We start from the raw sequence: 15,129 nt of genomic DNA, 5'->3' as shown, positions 1-15,129 counted from the left end.
TCTGCTCCTCGCTCCAGTCGGGGCTCTGCATGCCAAGCCCAGTATTTATTTTCATTACTTTTGAGACCACCAAAATTAATGTATCTTTCAGACAGGAAGAATTTTATTTATTATGGTGGATTTGAATCCAAGAGATGAAAGAAGAGCGGTGTGCATCTTGAAAGCGAGCGAGGCTGGGAGCAGTGAAGGACGGCCTGGTCCACAGGTTGCCGGCCCTCACCCCGCAGCGTGGCCACTGGGCCCGGCCACCACCACCCTCCGGGCTCATGGCCACTGCGGCCACAAGGGCAAGCTCCACTCCTTCAGTGACCTCCCTCTCTTCCCAAGCCACTGGTGTATTCACGGGGCGATGGGAGGCTGCTGTTTGTTCCTGGGGAACGACATCCAGAACACAAAACTAATCGTTTTTTTCACATTTTGTGTGCTGATCACTGAACTTCACCTCATCAGCTTTTCCCCTAGTTGTGTCTTCCAGTCAAACTCCGCTCCCCCTCAGGGACCTCAGGGATTGCCATGACCCCTGCAACCCACCCCGTCTTCCCCTTGCTGTCACCTGCAGACAGCGCCAAGAGCGTGAATTGGGACCGAGGAACGTGAGGGGCCCCAAGGCTGTTCCCAGCCTGACCCATTCACCAGGCCTGGCACTGGAGCCGGGCCCCAGGGTGGCTGCGGCCGGGGGCAGTGTGTGCTGCTGCTGGGCCTCTGTTGTGCTTTGTTTGAGCTTGCAGGAGGAACACAGCGCTTTATCCCCTTCGTACCATTCTGTTTTATAAACATGTAAATAAATTCTACAAACCGCAGACTTTGGGCTCTCTCAGGCATTTCAGCCCAGGGTTTGAAGGCAAACCGGGACATGTCCCTGCCACCTCCCGCTGCCCGGCTGGCACTGCCATGCCAGGTAAGCCCGGGCACCTGCCATGCCCTCAAGGTTTTGGTGCACTTTGACGACCCGACCGCAGTGCTCACCCAGCCAGGAGATGGGACCAAGAGCTCTTGTTCACTTAAAGACTTCACCACTGGGTAACATGGGAAGTGCTGTGCCTGCAGCTGGTGCCCCCGCTGCACCAGCTTTTCAGTGCACTCACAGTGCAGCAGCCATGCACCTGAAAAGCAGCATTTGGGGCTTCATTTGGTGCAATCACACTCAGTTTAGTGGGGTTTGAGGAGTGCTGTGCACTCCTGTGGAGGGATGCAGGAATTTGGACTCAGCAAAGTCACGTTTGCAGGAAAAGGGATCAACTGTGTCACCGCAGTCACCTGATGCTCAAGGGCAACCAACGCCTCATGCTTTACGTAGCGGTAAATGAACAAATCAAATTGCAGTGCCCCAACGTTTTCTAGCCCGAAGCTTCCCCGTCCCCTGTTACTCGCTGAAGGGTTGTTAGCTGCATTATGTAGGTGCCACCCAGTGCTCCGTGCTGTTTGGGGCAGGTCTGCCTCTTGTGCTCCCCTGGCACCCACCTGTCCCGAGAGCCCAGCAGTGGTGGCAGGGCCAGGGCTCAGCCACCTGCAGGTGGATGAGGATGCCTGCAGGTGGATGGACAACTGGTCGTAGTTAATGAGCAGCTCTAACGAAGCTTCTAATTGCACCTGCAGTGACATCGCTCACTGAGGCATGCCCAGGCCCTGTAGAGGCCATGAGACAGCTCCTATCAAATGAAATGTATGATTAATTAAATACACCACTAAATTAGGGGCACGCCTGGCTTTCGCAGCAGTCTCCACACTAACCTTTCTTTTCTGCGGAGCTCAATTCAGGCACCTCAGGCCACCACATGAGACGGTGAGAAAGACCAGCTGTGTCCTTGGAAATCCAGACCTGGCAGTGGTTAAGATTTTCCCTACATTTCTTAATTCTCTTGCTATGGATCCCATCACAGTCTTCTTTTGAAAGCGCAGAAATGAAATTCTAGTTCACTGAAGAAAAAAACACTGTTGCTGTTGCTTTCAAGCATGCCTGGAGTTCCACCAAAATGTTGCCAAAGTCATCCTGCCCATTGGGAAGAAGAGAAAATGGATTACTTTTCTGTAACAACATTTTAGAAAACATAATTTCATGTCTAGACCGGAACCAGTCCAAAGATGGACTGGGTTGGTTATTGGCATGGTCATTTTTTGGTAAAAATATCCCACCGAGAAACCTCCTTGATGCAATTACACTTGAGGTTCTCCCACAGAGGAAGGCAGCTGGGTTGTGTGATAGACAGGAAGGTGGGGAGACACCAAAAGAAAGACAAAATCCAAGAGAAACCAGGCCTGAAAGTTCAACACCTGACACAACAACTTGTTCCTGCTTCCACGCAGCTCAAGGAAGCTTTGGACAGGGCCAAGCAGTGCTAACAAGGCACCTGCCCCCCCACATGCTTACCTGCAATAAAGTCAGTTGGGATGTTCTGGAGATGCAAGATCTCAAAAACTTCCAATGACAGTTGTGGATCCTTTCCAGGCTGTATTTGGTATCACTTCTCATTGCAAAACAGGAAGTGGAACTGTAATTTTTAGTTGCTTTCATCACCTCTGATAATGCCTCAAGCCTGGGTCCCAGTTCCTAAGGAGCGCACAGAAAAAAGCTGCGTTGGACACCCCATAAAAGCCAATTTGTGCTATCCACAGTTAGCTTGGATTCAGCTTAATTGTTTATTACTCTGAGGTCTCTGAAGGATAAAAAATATGAAATAAAATATTTCTACCACCTCAGCCTTTGTAAAAACATTCACAACCTGTTAAACGCTAGGGTCAGTAACTTTGAAATGATCTCACAATTTGATTTCATTAGATTTTAATTGCAAATGATGCATTCCAGGGCTGACGGAGTGTGAGAGGCTGGGACGAAGGGAAAATTAAACCTCTGCTTGCTCTAATTCTCCCACCAGCTGTATTCAGGCAGGTGCAACACAAACTCCCCAACACCCCGCTAACATAACGCAACCCTGACCTAGAGGGACCAATGTGAACGGGCTTTTCAGCCTGCATGCTTATTCAATTCACTCTGCGGAAAGGCTGCCAACCGGGAGACGCGGTGCCAGAAGCGTGGTGGTTTTTTTAATGCAAAGTTGCAAAACCACAAAACTCATTTTTACTAGTGACCTTTTACCACTAATTGTCGGGGTACTTTAAAAAAAAAAAAAAAAAAGTGACTTTGGTCAGGGCTGAAACGACATCCCAGAAATGCTCATCCGCAGCTACTCCCTAAGCCCACTCTGTATCCAAACTGACTGGGTCCTGCTTGGATGAGTCAGGCGGCTTTTTGGGTCTTATTTTGTGTATATTTTTTTTTTGCAAAGCAGCTTTTGATTGTGAAATAAGTCACCGTAAAATAGCTGGGCTGTTGGAAAGAGGGAGAAAGAAGTACACAAGATGTACAGTGGTGGGGGTACCAAAAAGGAGAGGCTCCAGGGCTGTGCCTGCCCTGAATGCTGCATGAAGGTGGTTGTTTTTTTCCCCTTGCTTTCGCTGTTTTTTCCCTCTAAGAACACATAGGTCTATTTTACTTCATTTCTACAGCTTTTTTCAGACACCGACTAGGCAGCAGCTACAGCTGGACTCTCTTTCCCTATGAGAGTTCAACCAAGTTTTGATCTCCTTTGCCCAGGTTCTAACACTGATTCATTCCCTAATTTCATTAGAATTGGCGGCATGTAAGTGGTGCGTTTGTGAGCAGAGCCTGACCTACTTTTTCCACCTCCTCTGCCGAATGCTTCCCGAGGAGACCTCGCCGGGGCTCGGCCGGGGGCAGCAGCAGCCCCAGCCCCGCGACCTCCCGGCCCCTCCACGTGCCTCCTCCGAGAATCTCGGTCCCGAGTGGAACAAGGCCAAGAGCCTATCCCAATCCCAACGAACCTCGATACATTAGAACAGCTCAATGTTCGTGGGCTACTTTGCTTTTGCCATGTTGCAAAAAAAAGACAGTTGGCTTAACGTTTTTCTATGCACCAAAATACTTCCATACACCAGACTCAGGAAATGCCTGGAAATGTGGGCAGTATTTACACGTAAATGGCTAGCAGAAAGCTGAGCAGCAGCAGCCTGTACTAGCAGGTGTCTCACGAGGAGAGCGCACTTCTTCAACTAGCCCCAACCCCAAATTACGAAAGAAATGGACTCAGCACCCAGCCTCCCACCACGCTCCATGGCCCTAAAATGCCAAAAGTCAAACCGTGGGTGCAAGCTCGAGCCTGTTTGACATTTATGGTGACACTCCCACCACCATCAGTGGGCCCAGATTGTCTCCACTGGTTTCTGCTTCTTTTATGGAGAGCAAATTGAAAAACGTCCAGCCTCAATTAGGAAGAACCACAATTTGTAACAAAGCATCTGATGACTAGCAGCTTAGGGACTGCACTCAGTCCCATCCGTAGCTCCCCATGTTGGAGGAAATGTTCCTTCTGCTGAGGAATTTTGTCATTTGCTGGGCTTGTTTATTATTTTCAGCCTTTGTCTCCAAAAATTTTAGTGCGGTCCAAAAGTCCTAAGGTGATTTCCTCTCCCATTCCAAAGCTGTGTCTTTGCTAAGCCCAGTAACCGCTGCGAGACTGCTTGTTTGTAAACAGGGGGTGAAAACACTTTGTTCTGGTTTTGCTTTCTGTCAGCACATCCCAATTTTCTCATTTTCTCTCTCTTTTTTTTTTTTTTTCCTCGCTTTCCAGTATTTATAATTATCTCCGGAAAACATTCTTGGCCTCTAGCTTGTCTGGGCTGCTTTACAGCAGCGTTTAACATTCGAAACCGGCCCTGGGGATTGGCTGGTGGCTGGGTCACATGCAAGAAACTGGTGCCAGCGTGGGCTTCGGTGATGGCTGAGCAAGTGGGCTGGTGCTGAGCCACCTCTGATCCGGATGTGGGTAATGGGTGCGGGACAGGCGCGATGCGCGTGCACCAAGGAGTTCCCACCACGGCCAGAGCCAAGCCTCCCAATGCGGGGCTTGTTTGCGTCTCCCCCAAATCATGTCATGTCTTCTATGCTCCTTCTCGAAAGCTTTTGGAAACATGCTTTTAGCGGTAAACAGTTCGCTGGGTTATTTACAGCTCAATTTCCAAGCATCCTACCAGAACAATGAAGAAATGCTGCAGCATATGGTGCCTACTGAGTGCAGCCGGCGGGACAGAAACCTTCTGATTGTTTTAGTGCATCATGAACCCTCCCCTTCCTCCACTCCACAACCATCTAACCAGCTACAACGCAAGTCTTACATGCAGGAAAACTGAATGAAGAAAATGACAGGAACCCAGAAATGCAAAGAGAAGGCAAAAATGGGCAACCAATAATTAACTTTTTTTTTTTCTCATTTTTGTTATCCCAAAGGATCTATACTTGAGCTCTGTCAGAAGCCTGGGTAGATGGACAATGTGTCAGGAGAAAAAAGCAACATGTCACCACTACTGTGTTCAGAGGGAGATGCTAACAGGATGGGCTCCTCAGCCCACACCAACCTCTGCCTTTGCTTGGGCTGGCTTTTGAATTTCACTTGTATTATCTTTGAGCCTGGGATTTTTCCAAGAAGTCCTTCCAGATCTTTCAAATTTTGCTCCCATCTGAAGTCAGGGAAAGTTTTACCCTCAATTTAAGTGAGTACAGAAACGAGAGAGCCCAAGGCAGTTTGGAAGCTTGGAGCTGAGAAGGTCTCCTACAGTCTCCATCACAGGATGGGGCTGCTCAGCATTTCCCTGACAACCCTGTTGCTCTGAGGCTTAACTTGTTAGCTTGTAGTGCACGGAGCTCCTTAACTGAAAGCATCTAGAAAAATGCAAGTGGGCTTTGCCGTAACAAAATACCAATTAAATAAGATACAAAGGGATGTGGAGGTTGCTTCTTGAGAAGCAGCTTTAAAAACGAATTCTCCAAAGCTGCAGCAGTACCATGGTGCCACGTGGGGCCGCGGGCTCCTCTAGGTGCACACACAGCAGTGACAGTATATGTGCCCCTGGAAGAGGGACTATCTCCCCATGAAGAGCTGAGGCACAGCACTGCCTGTCCAAATCACTGCTGAGATTTCTCAAACCTGATTTCCTGAGTTCATCTCTTCTTCTTCTCCCAGCAGAGGATTTGGGTTCTCCTCAGCTGTGGCTTGAGCACAATGTGGGACAGGGGATTTGCAACCCCTCGTCCCCTCCTGCAGTCAGCGTGATGAACCCAGATGACAGGGCATGAGCCTCTGAGCACCCTGGTGCTGGGACATCAGACCTGACGGTGTGACGGGCACCCCAGACCACATTCCAGGGAGAATGGTGGGGAATTTGCAAAGGATGGTCATTTGGGCAGGACCAAAGCCCAGTGATGGTTGCAGACATGTTAGGGCCATCCCATCTCTGTGCTCCATCCACCTGCACAGCTCGAGGCAAGCGAGAGGCTGCAGCCCAGCGATAGCAGGCTCTGGGTGCTGTCACAGCAGTGGAGGAGCAGGAACCGCCGCCAAATGGATGAGGTCTTCAAGCATGCTGCAGCTGCAGCCGTCCAGGCTTTGCCGGCTTTCCCTGCCCTAGGAGGGGACGTGGTTGCATTCAGCTTCTCTGTCTGCTGCACATCGCTCAGATCAGCTCAGGCAACTCGTGAACTCCGGTTCCCTTTAAAACCCATCTCGTCATGGTCCCGTGGTGCTTTCGGAGACGAGCACTTGTTCATCATGAGCACTCACACTCTCCCGGGTGAGCACATCGGCGTGACAGAGCCACGCAGAAACACCAGCCCCTCCTTGGCTGGGTGAGGGCCGTGCATCGCTGACAGGAACAGGGTTGCATCAGATTTTGCCAGCTGCGAATCCCTCCCACAGCTGCTGTCTGTGACCTCTCCTCCCCACGCCATCTGAATGTGCTGGGCTCGGAGAAAGCATGTGCTGGTATAAACAAAACCAGAAACGGGAGGAGAGGAACCTGCTGAAGATCCGAGATGACAATCCTGCCCTCACTTACACTTTCTTGAACAAGAGCAGGCTTGGTTAGTAACAAGATACAGACCTAATTCTGATGATTTTTACACCAGCAAAGCCAATGACTCTTGGATAGTGAGAAGTGCTTTACACTGGCACCAGTGCAGCACCAACCACCGTCACTGCTCAGTGCCCTGGACATTTTCTCTGCAATATGGTTTCCAATGCTTGCGAGAGCTGAAAACAAAGAAATGAAATACCAACGTCGTGCAGACTTTAGAAATGAAAAATAAAATGTCCAGGAAATCCCTGCAAGGTTTTGGACTGAACAGGAAGATACATTACAGAACTTTTTCAACTTTTTTTTTTCAACTTCCAAACAGCAAAATGCCAAAATGCTAACAGGCGGGGCAAATTGAGCAAAAATAAAATATTCTGTGGACTGAGTTAGAAATTAAGTCAATGTTTATTTTTTTATGCTTTACACTTTGGCCAGCATTTATCCCGAATGAAGGCAGCAAATGTTATTAGATTTCATGGAATGTAAATAAACAGTTATTGGTAAATACATTTTGGTGGTCTGCTTGTTACACTGCATGTCAGGAAAACTATAGGGAACTGGCAGGAGTTCAGACGTCTTCAAGGGACACAGAAAACAGACATATTTTACTAATTATAGCTAACAAAAACACTCTGAGATTACAGTTAAATTACATTAAAACATAACTTGTTGGCAAAGGCTGTGAGCATAATGCTTTGCCTGTATCTTTCTGTATAATGTTTCATCCGAACAGAGCGGTAACATCGGGAAACTCTGGCACAGCCCAAGGCAATGTGGCCCATCGTGGCTCGTCCAGCCACCGGGCTTCCTGCAGTGGTTTCTGCAGTCTCATGTCCTCGCTGGGAGGGCAGAGACCTGTGTCTGCACGCAGCAGGTTTTGCACAGTGGTGACCTGATGTTGTTGTTTGAGAGCACGCAAATGAGAAGGGAAAGGGAATGGAGGCACCTGCTAACCCCTGGGAGGGCCCCATGCAGCAGCCCTGCTCCAGCTTCTAACAGAAGCTTCAGAAAATAAATAGCTTTTGTACCCACAGCACATCACCTGGATGGACCTGGGGGGACTGATGCACCATCGGCCGAATCCGGGCTGGGCGGCGTGCTGGGCACTGCAGCTGCACCACCTCTGTGCGTCCACTGCACTTCTCAGTTCTGTCTTCCACGTCTTCTCCACAGCATGGCTATGGGATGGAGAGAAAGAGGTGATGGCCCTAGACTGGAGAGAGCCATCATTCTCTGAAAGAGCAGACCCTTTTCAGCAAGAGGAGGAACATGAGGACTTCTGGAAGAAATCATCCTGACTATGTCCTGAGCTTTCACGACAAACGAGCTGCAGAGAGGGCTGTCCTCAAGCCCTGCCCACCCACATCTGCACCCGCATTGTGCTGCACACTAACTGTAGGGTATGCATGAAAACAAGATGCAGAAGTGCTGACATTGCACTAAGATTACAGACCACTACTTTTTAAAAAAATCACAGTTAATTCAAAGCAACTTTATAGAATTAATGCTCAAACATATTGTATTTGAGCAAAACTCTGGCAACACAAAAAGCAGGTGCAAGGTGATTCTGTTCTTGTGTGCCTGCAAGACAGGACAACAGCACTATCACTTTACAGAAAGTCTCAGACCTAAGCTAGGCCAGTTTCTTCCCTTGTGCTGGTGGGATGTTACCACCAAGCACTGCATGCTCGCGCTGGCAGTGCAGCAGCTCCACGGGCTGTGCTGGCCACCAGCTCCAAGACCAGGCAAATCAGCATGGTTTAATCTGACCTTTAAATCCAAACACAATTTGAACTACAAGAAAGGCACACACTATTCCATTTGCCAAGTAAATGCAAGGGGATATACAGGCAGATCTCCCCAGAATGTCAGTAACAACCATGCCTGGCCCCTGCCCTATGGCAATGCACCATTCCTGGGGCTGTGAATGCTTGTGTCCATGCCTGTATGTAAAGAAACACTCTAATAAAACTCTGCTTCATAACTACCCATGTAATCTCTTCACTTGGACTGTCTTTGTGTCACATTTATTGCCCATTCTTTGCTGGGAAGATTTTTACACAGGATCTGAAGTTTAAAAGAAGACAGATGACAAGCTGTGATCACGAGGAGGAGAGGCTCACCATATGGAAATAGAAAGCCCTGGCTCCCTCCTTTATTCCTCCTCCCCCCTCCCCTGCAGAGTTTCTCTACTTCACATGGTGCTATTGGGATTTGAAGATCAGAATACAAATTAAATTATTAAACAAGGAACAAAAAAACTCAGGCCTTTCCTCTCCATCCTCCCATGTGATCAGCAATTATAAATCAAAGTAGGGAAAATAACCCCGCTGGAAGCTGGCACTTGGGCTGCAGCCCAGTTGCCTACAGGATACAATGCTCAGGCGACACGTATGTGTCTTTGCATGCTATGGAGGGTTCACATGTGAATCAGGTCTGCAGCTAAGAAATCATTTTGATGGCAGAGACTAACTGGTGGGCCTCCTTATATTTGTTGTGTCGTTTATTGCTTACCTGTGGGCACGTCTGGGAAGAGCAGAAGCACCACTCCTCGATCCACTGCTCTCCTCCAACATCAGACTCCTGGTTAGCAAACCACACGGTAAAGCATGACCCATGCAGTGTCCTGCAAAACAGCACAGCCAAACCCTGTCTGATGCCATTTAGCACTAAGCTCTGTGACCTTCATGTGTGGTAGCCACCGCTCCAAGCCTTCGCAATCAAAGGGAAAAGAACAAGTCCATTTCAGCAGGGCAGAGCTTGAGATGTGCTAGTCTGGGGGTTTGCTTTGGTGCAGCTGGTTTCAGACACTGGGGACCTGGCCAGTTTCTGGCCCTCGAGATGAGGGTGACCACCCCAGATGACCGCAGCCAGGGCAGCGGGCACCGTGCAGGCAGTACGCCACGGGGAAGGGAAGGTGCCGCCAGCCCCTTGCACCCACACCACCAGGCTGCGTCACCTGGAAGCTGCAGGGTATTTTGCACTTTTGAAAGACTCAAAGACTCCTTCAGGTGGAGAAACACACACTGCAGGTCCCTGCCTTTGAAAAAAAATCGGCCCCATTTTTGATATTGGCTTTGCAAGGCTTGGGTTGAGCCGCTGACCTCGGTAGCCAGACTTAAAAAACAAGCACTTAGACCCCGTAATGCAGATTTGGACAAGTGGCATCCCATTAAGGCACCCATGGTTGAAAACCAACTCCTTGTAGCCAAGATAAATAGCTGAATCAATGCTACACAGAGCTTAATTTAAACACGTAATGTAGTCTAACCCAGATATACACTGTACTCCATCCACAGGTCCTGGAGATGGCAAACTGAAGCCTGCTTTTATAGTGTGCCAGCTCAGGGACCTGTTCCCAATTTGCAGATTTGGCCTGTTGCATTCTAAAAGATGTTTAATATACTTGATGCCTGTTTGTGTTAATGTTTACCATTGAAGTTTTTCATTATTTGATGTTATATTTGGCTATAGCATTGAAATTCCATTGGACCGACCAGAATCTAGTGTCAAATCAAAGCCAAAGAAGCGTCTTTGTGACAGACCTTCAGTTCCCATCCAGCCACCTTAAAAAACAAAACAAAACAAAACAAAACTATTGTAGGTGTTTCCTTTGTAGCTGTTCTCTTTGCCAAAGAAATAGCAAACACTTTATCTATTAACTGCTTTTATATTTGCAGCTCTGGAAGATCATATTTGCTCCCTGGAGCACTGGGCAAAGCCACAGTGGGCTAGCAGGGAGGTGCCAGGTGGGCACAGGTCCCTCTGGCCAGGGGCAAGCAGGGGATGGCTGAGACCTCCCAGGCCCTTCTCCAGGTTTTGTCATCTGGGACACAGGTAGTTACCTCTAGACCTTTGTACTGCACCTCTGGGGACAGCAGATGGACTTCTGCTGCTTGCAAATTGCTTCTTGTTATTAGGATCGTGCTCAGCCTTTGACGCCTGACCAAGAAACATTTTCCCACTGTGTTCGACCCTGGCAGGCTTTCCCAGAGTGGGGAGAGTAGTCCTTGTCCTGAGAAACCCAAAGCCTTGATTCACAAAACTACCTAAGCACGTGCCTAAAACAAGCCAGCTGCAACAGGACTTGCTTAAAACAAACCGCTTGGATTAGCTCAGCCCCTAAGAGGGGAGCCTGCCCATACCGTGGGTCTGGCTCTGTTCCCCCCTTTCCAAATGCTTGCATCGATTCCCAGTCTTAGGGTGGAAATTTTTCATGGAAACCCAGTGCTGCAGGATCAGGCGCAGATCCCCCAGCGCTGCGGGAAGTCACGGATCCCGGGGGCTGCGGAAGGTGCTCGGCACTTGCAGCCTCAGACCCTGCAAATCATGCACACGCTCACAGAAAGTGCTGGCATGGCTCAGCAAGTGCAGAGCGAAAATAAATGAAGGAGGCTTGCCTAAGTCCAGATGTGTCTGAATTCAAAGGGACCTGGAAAATATGATGGCCTGGATGAAAAACTGGGAAAGAGCATTGAAACATAAAGCCGTGAGCGCAGCTTTGAAAAACAGTCAACAGATATTCTCCCAGCTAGCTGAACAGGGGAGCTGGGAGTAACCCATTTTTCAGTTCAACAAAGAAATTGTTTCAAATTGTTTCCCCTCCCCAGCATATTTTCTCCAATTTTCTCATCAAAGTTAATACTGGGTATTTTTTTATTTTAGTGAACTATATATTTTTTTTCAGGATGGTGTTTTTCACTCTTAAAGATTATAAATTAAATTATCTAAATGTCATCTCAGTACATAAAAGCATTTACTTGACAGTATTAAAGTGAAATGTTTTGATTAATGAAGAGTTCCCACTTAGATCCAAACTGGATTCCTTTCTGAAGGAAAAAAAAAAATCTCTGCAGGCAAAACTTGGTTCAGCTTTAGTTAAATGCTGAGACACTACAAAAAGGATCTACAGAGTTACTCTGAAGCAAAGGTTTCATACTTAATGTACAACAGCAGTTCTGAAAAGCACGCCTAACCCTGGTCTTAAAACTGTCTCTTTAAATGGTATGGGAGAAGTCTGATATTTTGGGGAGCATTCTTAAGAAGTCCCCAGGGTCACAGGCCTCTCTGATGACCCTGGTTAGGGTCGGATTGAGATTTTAGTATTTAGCCCTTTGGCAGGGCTTACTGGACTGGATGTTTCTCTATATGGATATGCTAATCCTGAATACTGGCATTTCCATACATCACTCCTGAAGGAATTGGTTTATTAAAAGCTAATGTTATTGCTTGAGATGTTATACATCACTGGTGCAAAAGTGAAGTAAAACAACTCTCCCAGCATTGGTAGCACTTGATTGTAGTCATCAGCTTAGAATGGTTTGCCGGAGCATCCCAAATCTGCCTCCAATCCTTTACTCTTTCTGCTAAAAATATCCTGTCCAAATGGGTGAATAGGTAAGGTTTGTTTTGTGATTTGTTGCTGCTGGTTGGCCATGCACAGCAAAATGTATCTGCTAATATCTGAAAATATGATAATTTGTACCCCATTGAAAAAAAATCTTTGAGAACGTGCTTGATGAAGTGTGCAAAGCTGCTGCACTGTTGCTGGACGTGGCACCAGGTCTCCCTTCTCACACCAGGGCTGCCTCCTCCTCTCGCCAGGTTGCGGCATGGGGCCGGAGCCCAGCCCTGCTCCTGGCATCACCTCCTGGGTCTGGCATGGGCCAACTCAAAACCACACAGGCTGAGCATCACTTTCTCTTCCTGATTCCTTGTTTATCCAGCGCTGGTTTCATGAAAGGACAACTTGCCTACGTAGGTCATCCATTGTCCCCTTTCTATGAAGCTCTGCGAAAATACAGCGATGGGATGCGGAGCAATGAGATGTCTTTACACTTTGCTAATTTAAAACCACTTTGTAAAGCCAGACGCATGCTCTGCGCTCCATGGTAGGTAGGCCGGGGCTCACCAGACATCTTTGGTGCAAGAAAGACAAACCAGCAAGCAGCCTGGCCACCACGGCCCTGTTCACCCCGTGCTCTAGCACCTCTCGAGCTGAGGAGCTTGTTCCACTCAGGGCTGGCCCCCGGGAGGCTGCTCCTGGCTTGATGGGCAAGAAGAGCAGGGCAAGCACTTCTCTACAGGTGGCAGGCACCACACACCCCTCCTCTGCCAGCAGACTCACTCCTGCCCTTAGACAGAAAGGGCTTGAAGCAGCTCGTCGCTTAAGTCAACAGAAAGACTTACAGACTCGGCTCTGGCCATTACACAGCAGAAGCATAATTTCTGGGCCAGGCTCTTACGCATAACTTGGATTGCTCTGTTGGCTCCACTGACTTCAGCAGGGCAGACCCACTTGTTTATTAGCAGAGGACCTAGTCCGCATTGTCTTAGAGCTCGCTGTGGCAATCCTGATTATGATCGGCTACGAATCCGGCCTCCAGGCACAGTTGTCACATTTGTCACTTCCAAATAAAACGGGCTCGTAGTATCAATGAAATGGCATCAGAGAAAGCTTATAGCAAATGTAAGATGTTAAACATTAACCACAATGCTCACAGTCCTAGAAAGGTCTGATAAGCCACGATTAAACTTAATTATGGATTATTTTATATTACCTACCTCCAAGCACTGAGGAAAATTGCTTCCTTTTAAGTGCCTTGGCTGGCTTGCTCTGACCACACACATACTGGGGGATATTTTCCCATGATTGATGTATTTGTTTACTGAGCTCCTTGCTCAGATACAGGCCGATTCTCCCTTTAATCAGAGGTGTGAATACCTTAATAGTTGTCGGAGCCCATGTTAACCTCCTGATTAAAAGCCATCCTCATGCTTACCATTAAAGAAATCCATGCAACAAAGTAAATTCATATTCTTACAATAAAAATCACAATGGGCCAAATGCATCTCTTATTATATGTTATTGTACTTGGCTCACTGGCATGTCATCAAGAAGTTTCATACAACGGACATGTTTTTTCTGTTTTGTTTTTCCTTCTTTTTTCCTCTTCCTTTGCTTGAGGGCAAAAAGTTCCACAAACATCAGTTTTCACTAGACTTCTTTTGACTGCTTACCTACACTGGCTATTATGCTCCTTCACTATAGCAATATCACCAATAAAATAAACATGTCAAAATTCAGAAGCACAAACAAGTTCATCTGTGACACTAATTTTGCCTGGCAAATAATTCTTCTTGTTTCTGCAAGGTCTTCAATTTCTTGTGGATTCAGAGCAAATTCATCTTTAATTTGATGCCTCAGTCTTATTTTTCTTTCCCAATCTCATTAGAGTAAAAATAGCAAGGATATCCATATGATTAAAGACTTCATGTGCAAGAAAGCAATCTGGTCATAGTGCTCCTTAGCTTTATGTACTTCTTTCTATTTGACAACATTAATTTGCCATCTGTCAGCTCAGTTACATAGTTTACTTGCTGCTTGCTTGGCGTTCACCTCCCCCTTTTTTGTTGTCAGCTGTTTTTAATAGTTGGGCCTCCTTGAGTGGGCCATTTATGCAGATTTGAAACAGAAGAAATCCTAAAAACTGACCATATGGGAAGCCACTTTGTACTCCCCAGGTTGACATAGCCATGCACAGTCCTCCAACCCACCCCACACACCCTAGCACTTTAAAAGAAAGCACATTTTTTCATACCTCTGTAGCACCTTTCATCTGGGGGACTCCACAGCACCACACAACAAATACAAACAGCCCAAGTTTGCTTTCCCAGGCAGCTCTGCTGAAGTCAGCTGAATTGTACAAGACTTGCTGGCAGTTAAATCTAGCCCCAGAACTGCAACGAAACAAATGGAAGAGATTGTAAAAATAACACAAGAATGGCCAAGCAACTGCTAGCACTGTCCTCTGACACCGAGGGTATCCTATAGGGCCACATGTACTACATGCATGCATACTGATGGTATTTATCTCACACAGATGTCTGCAGTTATGAGCTGAAAATATTCCGTAATTGACTTCATCGGTCTTTTGTGAAAACTGTCTGATTTCCTCAACATGTCTCTTTTTTATCTATAAGCCTTAATTCCAGGAAAAATAACTGGGAGATGGTCAGGAGAACTGGAAGATGTTGTACTACCAAAACATTTTGTGTTCCAGAGACAAATGGACCCATCCAGTTCCCAACTTCCATTTCCCATCAGGAACCCAGTGCAGTGGTGGAATAAAAGCAGGCCCTCATCAGGAAAGCCCAATTTTTAAAAAAATTCTCCCCAAAACTCTGAAAATTTCAGAATAATCT

At 47.3% G+C, this 15,129-nt stretch overlaps 1 long non-coding RNA gene across 17 annotated transcripts in view; it reads right to left on the bottom strand.

The window, feature by feature from the left end:
• The window catches only part of LOC106034388 (uncharacterized), a 57,704-nt gene that overhangs the window by 5,435 nt on the left and 37,140 nt on the right, over nt 1–15,129 (bottom strand). For 13 of the 17 annotated variants that reach the window (XR_001206000.3, XR_001205996.3, XR_007163641.2 and 10 more), the window contains 7 exons: nt 14,526–14,664; nt 9,439–9,550; nt 7,967–8,102; nt 2,369–2,548; nt 1,732–1,990; nt 967–1,103; nt 82–370 (listed from right to left, as the gene is read on the bottom strand). This is a non-coding gene — a long non-coding RNA (uncharacterized lncRNA). Of the gene's footprint in view, nt 1–81; nt 371–966; nt 1,104–1,731; nt 1,991–2,368; nt 2,549–7,966; nt 8,103–9,438; nt 9,551–14,525; nt 14,665–15,129 lie in introns of those variants that run through there. The other 4 variants (XR_007163639.2, XR_007163643.2, XR_007163647.2 and 1 more) reach the window with 3 other exon arrangements.

This window comes from Anser cygnoides, chromosome 14, assembly GCF_040182565.1.
Source record: "Anser cygnoides isolate HZ-2024a breed goose chromosome 14, Taihu_goose_T2T_genome, whole genome shotgun sequence".
Taxonomy (NCBI): domain Eukaryota; kingdom Metazoa; phylum Chordata; class Aves; order Anseriformes; family Anatidae; genus Anser; species Anser cygnoides.
The sequence above is the reverse complement of the archived record's forward strand: the minus strand, read 5'-3'. Positions and strand labels throughout refer to the sequence as shown.